Source organism: Gossypium hirsutum, chromosome A02 (genome assembly GCF_007990345.1).
Source record: "Gossypium hirsutum isolate 1008001.06 chromosome A02, Gossypium_hirsutum_v2.1, whole genome shotgun sequence".
Taxonomy (NCBI): Eukaryota; Viridiplantae; Streptophyta; class Magnoliopsida; order Malvales; family Malvaceae; genus Gossypium; species Gossypium hirsutum.
In genome coordinates, this window is record NC_053425.1 from 47,429,967 (window position 1) to 47,440,404 (window position 10,438).

The 10,438-nt window shown below is 28.1% G+C and overlaps 1 long non-coding RNA gene across 4 annotated transcripts; it reads right to left on the minus strand.

Moving 5' to 3' along the window:
- Positions 1-7,196: 7,196 nt before the first annotated feature.
- On the minus strand, positions 7,197-9,797 carry LOC121212583 (uncharacterized). 4 transcript variants are annotated; one of them, XR_005907890.1, is made up of 3 exons: positions 9,565-9,797; positions 7,737-9,301; positions 7,197-7,658 (listed from the first exon to the last, which is right to left on the minus strand). It is a non-coding gene; the product is annotated as an uncharacterized lncRNA (long non-coding RNA). The 4 variants fall into 4 exon arrangements; XR_005907886.1 differs by having other exon boundaries at positions 7,737-7,819; positions 9,237-9,797; XR_005907889.1 differs by having other exon boundaries at positions 7,737-8,720; positions 8,762-9,797.
- Between the last annotated feature and the right edge of the window lie 641 nt (positions 9,798-10,438).

Consider the following 10,438-nt stretch of genomic DNA (forward strand, 5'->3'; position numbering starts at 1 on the left):
ATAATCATTTGGTAAAATTTGTAATACTATTGACAAGAAGTCTGCTAAATCCCAAAGATGAAGTTATTTAATTTGCATATCATTAACTTCGCATCATTAGACACAGTTTTCTAGCTGCACCATATAAATGTATGGTCAATGTTACCATTGAGAAACTCAATATTCATCTGATGCAGCTTAAGGTCAAAATATTCCATTAAAGCCATTATAATCCTTTCTTTAGTGGACCTTTTAATGACATTCGTTCTTGAGGTTGTTGAGTTTATTTTTCTGGAACAATTATCTCATCTTGAATAGGAAGTTGTTCAACATTGTCTTGTTAAGGTTCTAGATTCACTTCTTGATCAATGATAGGTATGAGAACCTAAACATCATTAAAAGTGATAGTAGGAACTGAATTAGAATATAATTCCCCCTCAAAAGCAATATCTCTAACCTTATTTCTCCCTCCAAACTCAATATCCTAAAAATATGTTGCAATTCTCGTCTAAAAAGTATTCTTAATTGTGGGATCATAAAACTCATAGCCCTTAGATTGCTCAGAATTTGCTTGACCCTTATACTTTATAGACATCAAAGAAGTCAGAAGTGATGTCATCTCAACCTTATTGTTTTTAGTAAAACATTTCTCAATTTCATCAAAGAAACATTGGCATGAGTAATCTCTTTAAATCCTCTGCCCCTAAATGTTTTTGGATGGTTGTGCTTCATGATAATTAGACTCGTGCAATTTGAAAGATCCGACCTCTCAAAATCCCTTTTAACATGTTTTCCGCAGTGAAAGGTGTGGGTTGATCTTCACTTAGTGCAAGGACTATGTCCATACAGTCGCGCATTATAAATGCCTTTTCCATTTATTAAAATTAGTCTCATTAAGCATGGGTATAGAATTTATATTAGCATATATTGTGGTAGCAAAAGATAAACTAGTTGAATCCAGAACAAAATAGATAAAAACAAGCTCACATCAATACTCATAAGTAAATAATAAATTCAAAATAATGGATAATCTCATCTCAAGATACCAAACACAATATTAATATCAAGTCTTTAGACAATAATATTAATAGTAAGTGGTACTCTTGTTGTAGTAATCAAATATTAACAATAAATTATGTTTGTTCACATAAAGTACCTTATAATTGTCACACAGTTACCACTTCAGTTGTCGTTAAAATTCTGCCGAATATTAACTTACTTTTGGGTCAATTAATAAACGCGTGAATCACAAAAATATGTAATCATCTTAATATTTTAAATAAACTAATATACACAAAAAAGGTCACTTTGGCAACATTTTGTTTCAACTAATCTATTTAAAATATTGGATATTCTTAATTAAAAATTAAAGCTAAAATCTGAATTTATTTATTTCAAGATATTTTTATTAATAGTATATATATGTATATATATTTATCCCAAAACAACATAAAATGATTTTGGCAAATATAATAATAGTTGAATAAATCAAAATAACCTCACATAAGACTTTAAATATAAACCAAAATAATTTGAATAAAGGAAAACCTCATATTAAGATATCGGACACTCCATTAATATTTCATCTTTGGACAAAATATTAACTTGTAAGTGATATATTGGTGTCGTAATCAAACATTGACAATAAGAACATGTCGAACAATAAATCTTCCTTTGGGTTGATTTATTACTTACATGTAAAACCGAATAATCGTCACATATTTATTACCACAGTTGCACATGTAATATTATTAACCTTCTTTTTTACTGATCAGTATTAACGTAGCTTAAGTTACATGCATACAACCTTTAATATTTTAAAACAAAATATTTCAATAATAGAAATCACTTTGGCAACTTTTTATTTCAATTAAGTTATTTTAAAAAATATATATATAAACATACCAATATTCAAATTTAAAATTTACCCAATAGTCAAAGGTGAAAACTTTTTTTTATTGCTTTATAAACTCCGAAATAACCCAAAATAATGTTGTCTTAAATATTCTATTTATCCTAAAGCCGCAATAACTAAAAAAATAATAATAAAGACGGAGGGTGACGGCACATACGAAATATATGTTCCTTAATAGCATAAAAATCAATAGCCAAATCAGTCTTTATGCGTGTTCTGCAGTCTTTTTTTTTTTTACAATAATAACCTTTACAACATCAATGAAAGAAGAAAAAAAAACAATAGCCTAATACATGCATAAATCAAGAACCAAATAAATTATAATCTTTAATCTTTCATTGAATCGCATATTCAAATATTAATCCAACCTATATTTATAACATAAAGGGTTTCTATTAATATTTTCAACACGCAAAATTGATGGAATATTTAACGAATATTAAGAACCAAAATATTTATTAATCAATACACCAAATCAATATTTTAAATCCTTAAAATATTAAAACAAATCGAAACCTTAAAAAATTTGACATAAATCCAAAAGATTTGGCATGTATGATAAAAAAAAACACTAAATCCAAATATTAAATCCATAAAATTTGAAAAACAAATAAACCCAAAAATAATTGAGGATCAATTTGTTCTCAATGATTCAATATGAGATAAGACTTTGGTACCACTTGTTAGAACCGTAAATTATATTTAGAATTGTAAACCAGGATCTGTCAAGTCAAATTATTAAGAATAAATCAAGAACAAAACTAGATGCGGAAGCGTACCTGAATTCATCGATTTCTTGAAATCTATGGATCTTGGGATTTTGATATTCTAAATTAACACATAAGTAATCTAGAGAAAGTGACTCTCTCTTTTTTAAAGATGTGATATTAGAAAAGTTATCTTATATGTAATTTAAGGACCATAACCCTAATATATAATTTTGGCACATTAGCCCTAATTTTTAATCAGGCCATCATCCATTAGAAATTAGTTACTAGAGTATCCGCACATATTTGACCCATACTTTATTTAATAATTAAAGCCCAATAAACCTTAACCAAATTAGATCACTTTTAATTTGAGCTAACATATTATGATCGTAAATAATATGTAATTGCCTTTATTTTATATGTGATGTTTATATTTTCCAACAAGATTTCAAGATAGTGATTACTGATTTTCTTCTATCCGAAGAAATAATTCATCGAAATAATGAGTCACCATTAATATCGACACATTTGAGATCGTCAAATGTTTAGGAGTTCCTCTATTCAACCCTTTTCCTCCTTCTTGTTGTTGGATATCTCGTTCATATACATTTTCTCTTTGTTTCCTGATTCTATAGTGAGTTATAGATAGAGTTCGAAAAGGTCAAATCGTTGATGATTCCATCATATATGATTGAGTTGTGAAAATTTCTGGATAGGTATCCTATATCTAAACTGAATCCTTTTTGGTTAAAGAATCTCTTTCTAATTGCTTTAGAACAATTAGGAAATTCTCTAGAAGAAATACAAAATTAGTTCAATTTGATTTAATATTCATACCCATGCATATGCTCAACCATATCTAACCATACCAAAAAACATAAAACTTTAATTAATTTTAGAGATTCATATAAACAACATAAAATTATTAGTTCGGAAAAAGTAACGTTACGTTAAAAAGAATAGATATAATTGCAGTTTAATTAAAAAATATTATAAATAAAAATAAAAAATGAATTAAATAAGAATTGCATTAACAAAGTGAAATGATGGAGTGATTAGTCATTTTCAGAATTTAAGAAAGAAGTGACATGACAAGATTAAAAGTTTTGATAAATTTATATTTTTTGGTATGTTAAATGAAATATGATCATGCAATGTGTATGATGTTGAGGGCCCTAAAACAATAAAAGCACCAGAAGACAATGACCTATGATCTAAAACACTTTTAATGCCTCTCATCAATTGGGAGCTAAACAACAAACCAAAATCCCAGTTGTACGCCTCACTCTAAATATTTGTCTTTGCTCTATCTAATTTCCCCAAATATCACACAATTTTATCGCCATTGGAGTTTATGCTTAAATTTTATTTTTGGTTTAGGATTTTAAAATTTCATTGTTTAAAGAGATTAAATAGAAATTATTTTCGTATTTTAGGAGTCAAAGTGAAATTTTATTATAAATCAACTTATTATTATAAACATTAAATTTTCATCAAGGAAATTCTGTCTGCTTTTCTAGCGTTATCTTTGTATGTAATACCATATCAATTAGCTATTTTCACATAATACTCACAAAAAAAAAACGACATCATTTTATTTAATGGAGTTAATGTTTATCATTTGAGTCCGAATTAAAATTTAAAAATCAAAAAGCATAAATACTAGAAATAACGAAATTGGTGAATAAAATATCGGACTTAAAAATAATTTAAGTTAACAAATTTAATTAGTACAGTTTATATCAAGACTGAAATTTTAAAATTTGAATAATAAAGAAAGTAAAATTAATCAAATTATAATATGGGGACTAAATCCATATGATTGAATTAAGTATCAAATAAATATATAAAAAAAAGTATTTTAGAATGAGGACAATCTTCATTTAATGAATCTTTTAACTCTATTTGGAAGAGGAGTATGAAACATTAGATAATTAATATGGTTTTGGATTTAGCATTGGGGGATTGTGCAAAGCCAGAACACAGGTTTTCCTTTTTGCTGCTGCAATGGCTCAGTTGTAACATCTTGCAACATTTGCACTCTCCTCCAGCTAATTTATGGGACCACACAATTTGATACATTTCAAAATCATCCAAAAATTGTTTCAATAAATCATTTTGCTTTCGATATTTTCAGTGGTTTTTTTTTGTTTGGATTAATTAATATAGCAAAATGCATGGGTTTTGATTTGCAGTGAAACCCATATTTATTTGCCCATAACCTTTCGAAACGATGGTCTAAATTGAGAGGATTGATAAACTGGAAAGAAAAGAAAATTAAAACCCACATCATCAACCTAAGGAAATATTTGGCCCAAAAATGATGAAAAGCTTTGATTTGCTAAATTTCACCAACAGACAAACACTAAGTTGAAAAGGGACCCCGAAACTGAAATGCCCTAGTGGCCGCCTCACACGCCAGTCGCCACTCCCCACTGCCTCATCATTCTATTTTTATTAAATTATGCCATTATTTTAATTTGATTTCTTTTGTTTCAGTATATTTTAAATTTTAAAATTACAACTTTGAGTCCTTATTTTTAAATTTAATAAAATATCATGAAAGTCTTTGTATTAGAAATTCAATTATATTTTATTCATTTTATTAAAAAATTGATAAATTAATTGATTATAATTTCACAAATCATTTTAATTCATCCCAAGTGTAAAGCCACCTCTTTGTCCCCTTTGATTTTCCTTTCCAAGAGTGAAGTGGTCAAAATTTGTAGTGAAGGAGGTGAAAACGAAGCTTCACCATATCTTGTCCAAGTTTCATTTGTTCTTGGAAACTAGAAATGACATTAAAAAAGGTTACTTTCTTTGGGCAATATCAATGGTAGTGCTTGCTTTTGGTCCGTTCAAAGGCATATTTGATGTTTTTCAGTGTACTTTCTTAGTATTACTAGACATACACATTATATTATAAGAGTGAAACCTAACATCAATGTATCATCCCATTAATGATTTTCACTTTGGAAAGGTAAAAGAATAAAAAAACTTCGTTTTCTCCTAAGGTAAATTTTGTTACGTTTCTATTTGTTTTTATTTTGAGTACAAATAATCAGAATTAATCAATATAATATACAATTTAGATCTATAACTGGAATATATTTAAAATAAATAATTTACACACAATGGGACTTGAATATAGTGTCTCAAACTTACTACTCACAAAAGGTCTTAGTGACTTGTTAGGTTTTTACTTTGGTTAAAATATGTTTTAAGCTCTTGTACTCTTTTTATATTTAGAATTTAGCCCCCTAATTTTATTTTGAAGAATGCAATTCATTTACTTTTCGAATTTAAAATACAAATCAAATTATTAACACTATTAAAATTCTTATGTTAAATTCAGGTTTATTGTAACGTCATGTTTGGTACATGACTATCAGTTGAGTATTTTATTATTTCAAAATGTGATATCTATGAATTAATAGAATTTTTTTAGGCATTAGCAATTAGATATGAATTTTGAATTGTAAAAAATACAGAGACTAAATTCTTGGAAGTAAAAATAGAGAGATTAAATTCCAAATATATGAAAGGTACCAAGACTTAGAGCACGTTTGGTTCGCTGTATTGGATTAGAGGTGTATTGGATTAGAGGTGTAATGGAATAGAGGTGTAATAGCAAATCAATTGTTTGGTTGAATGTAATGGAATAGAGGCGTAATAGTAAAACTGTGTTTGGTTGAATGTAATAGAGGTGTAATAGCATAATGGAGAAAACTAAAATGACCAGAATACCCTTAGCATAAATTTGTTTTGGTAAATGATTATTGTTATTGTTATTTAAATTTTAATAAGATTATTTATTATCAAAAATAAATAATTTAATCATATTTAAACATAATTATTATTTAATATATTTTAATTAAAATATATAATTTAATAAAATTCTTAATAATTAGCAGAAATTTGTTTTGGTAAATTATTTTATTTAAATTTTAATAAGATTATTAATATCAATAATAAATAATTTAATCATATTTAAACATAATTATTATTAAATATATTTTAATTAAAATATATAATTTAATAAAATTCTTAATAATTAATATTCTTATATGAATTTACTCAAACCATAATATATGATACTGTAAAATATAAAATAACATAATTATTATTAAATATAATATAATTAAAATATATAATTTAATAAAATTCTTAATAATTAATATTCTTATATGAATTTACTCAAATCATAATATATGATACTATAAAATAAAATTTTAAATAATTAATATTAAATATATTTTAATTTAAATATATGATTTAATAAAATTTAAAATAATTATAACTAATAAATTATATTTTATGAATTTGTATAATTTAAAATAATAATTATTACATATAATTTAATAATAATATAAAATTTCATAAAATTCTTGATAATAAATTTTCTTATATGAATTTATACAATTTAAAATAATGCCAATGCCAACACTACCACATTTGGGTTCAAATTATACTCATAGTAAGATCAAACTTTTATTGATGCCAATGCCAACACTACCAAAACCTTTTGGACAATTATTTCGAAGATTTAAACCAACAAAAAGAAAATCAATAAGTAATAAAACCATAGAAAATAAAAGAAAAAATTTGCCTTTGAAGCACATTCAATTGTGCACTTGGTTCTCTTTGATATCTCCATGATTTCTTCATCTTTATTCATAATATCAAACATAGGCAAACAAAACGATAATTGTAACCCCCTACCCCTACCAACATTTTATTGTAAGTATAACTAACATAGGATAACTAGTTGACCTCTTAAAACAGTCAAAGACCAGACCCCAAACCAAACCAAACTGCTAAACAACAAAGCAGACATCATTAAAAAGACCCCATCCCCAGATTGCATCATTTTCAATTCTTAGAAATGAGGAGCATAGAGCTGGAGAACCTTCTGCTAGGACGGTCTGCTGCTAATATCATCCCACCAAGCACTCACATGCTTCCTGCTGGTTGTCATGTATTAGGGATCACTTCCAGAACCCTGTTTTCCCCTAGCAACATTTGCAAACTCACAAGCTCCAGACAACAAGGGACTGGAGATGTTACCGTTAGCATACTACACGCGTGATTGCAAATTTATGAACATTCAACTACAAAAGTCCAGAACCTACCAAAATTTCTAAGCCAATACCTCAGAATCGATTTGCTGAATATTGGGGAAAATTTGTTTCAGGGTAGCATTGTAGTTAGGAGACTGCGCTTGCAATAAAACAGTACAGTTGATCACATATGAGAAAGGTTAGGAGAGAAGAATGACTACTAGGCCAGTATAGAAGATTGAGAAATGTCAAACGATAATCACCAATTGTGCAAATAACTCTATAGCTAAAATGAATGCAATATGCCAAGGGGAGGATGATGATATAGACTTAACTGAACTTAGCCCAGGAAGGTAGAAAACTACTTTAGATGGATGCCACTACTTTGGTGATCATATATTTAATCACCTATAGCTAGATTCAGATCATCCATAATTTCAACTATCAAACCATCACATTATGCGCAGATGAAAGTGACACAGCTTAATACTAGCTTGAGAAGCTGGTTCATTCATTATTTGCAAATTACTCAGAAGTGGTTCAATAGTTTAGTTTATATATAGATACGAGTCTCCACAGCATAAACAAGAATAATACCTAAAGTTGAAATGCAAATCTTAGCACAAACTCTTGGCCAACAGATCAAGAAAACATTTAACAAAAAAGTACCTGCTTTATTAGGCAAACAAAGACGAGAAAAACACATTGCAATGTTGGAATTAAAAGGAGAAATGAAACAAACATTGAGATTTCGAAAAAGTACTTTACTCCAGAGGTGTCAAGCAAATATACCAAAAAAAATATAAGCCAGAAAGTTTAGAAGATAATACTCAAGAGATTTATATAAAAGTTAACAAGTGGAAAAAAACAGAAGGATTAAAATCATACCTGATGCCCCTACTACTACCTCCCCAATCACAATAGCTTACAATTAGCTTTTTAAGTTGCTAAACTCCTCGCAACTTAGCATTTCAACTACACAAATTCACAATGTAACCTACTAATTACAATGTAACCTACTAATTACAACTTCGACCTACTACAAATACTCAACACCTCCTACAACTTAGCATTTCAACTACACAAATACTCAACACCTCCTACAACTTAGCATTTCAACTACACAAATTCACAATGTAACCTACTAATTACAACTTCGACCTACAAATTTATATTCTACAACAAACAAAAATCCCGCTTCTAATCAACTATCCTTAATGTAACATATAATGAGGAAAAAGAAAACAATATTTCATAGATTCTATCACAGGAAAAAAAATCAAATCAAAACAGAAAATTTGAACAGCATACATATAAATGGTCTTCTAAAATTGACCAAGAAAAAAGAAAACAACAACATTTTCAAACCCAATAACTTGAACCCAAAATCACCCCCCAAACAATAGTTTGCATGCAAAGAGATTATAAATAACAGCAGAAAAAACATAGATCTAGTAAAAAGAGACTCGAATTAGAAAAAAATTATAAAGAAAGAAAAATAGAACAGAGAAATCAACAGGCAAGAATGCAAATAAAGGGGAAAAAATAATAGGCAAAATATGGGAATTTTACCTGACAAATGAAATCGATTCTCAGAGAAGACGATGAGTGTCTAGACACGAATGAAAAGCATCCAACTTATATGATATTCCCGATTAGAAGTGTTTCGAAATTCGACAAAGATAAATAAAATCAAAATCAAAATCGATTCTACAGAAAAGAAAAGAAAAGAAAAACAGGGAAAAATTTGGAAGAAGAAGCAGAAATATGGAGAAAAGAAAATGGAGAAAAGAAAAGAAATGTGAGAAGAAAAGAAGCGTACCGTACCAGAAGAAGAAGTAGAAATCTGGAAAGGAAAAAATTGAGAAACGTCGGAAGAGGATGAGGGAAAAGAAATTACCTGTGCAAGGAAGCGTGGGAGAACCGGAGCGTTGAGGACGAGGGCAGAAAACGGAAGAGAAAAAAGGGAAAGACGCGGAATGGGTAATCGGCGCTGAGGGAGCGTAATGCCTATTACCCGCAGTCAATGTAATGGGGGAGTAACTGATTCGGCGCGGAATGAGAAAACAGCGAACCAAACGCCGGAATAGGTCGGTAATGTAATAGGCGCGTAATCGGGGAGTAATGGTATACCTATTACAGCGAACCAAACACGCTATTAAAGTATATTTTAACATTTTATTTATTATCGCATGTGATAAGTATAGGGTGCAGTAGGAAGGAAATTACCTAATTATCCTTGAATATATATATATATATAGAGAGAGATTATCTTTTACATGTTTAATTGAGTTGATGTCACTCATTAATCAAGTCCAATTTAGTTGAAAAATAACCAAAAATTCATTCTTTCTACAAAGTAATAAATATTACTATGAAGGTGATTTTATCTTCTTCTTTTATTATTATATATTTTCATATAAAAGCTAAAAAAATACACACATAATAAAATTTAAACCTAAAACATCATATATTGTCTCAATTTTATCATTTCAACTAAAATCTTAATTAAGTTCCTAAATTAATTTTTTATAATACATTTATTTGACCTACAATATATGTGTGTCATAATCTAGTTAACTCTCTAGGTTGTACTATAGGATTGCAACACTAATTTTCTTCTTAATCATGTTTACTCAATTAATACATCAAATTGATACATCCACCACATCTATACTATATATAACATGTTTGACTGAATTTGTGTCATAAGTCAAGTTGACACCGACTCAATTAAAAAGATTCTCAAAATCTGTTTTTAATAAAATAAAATA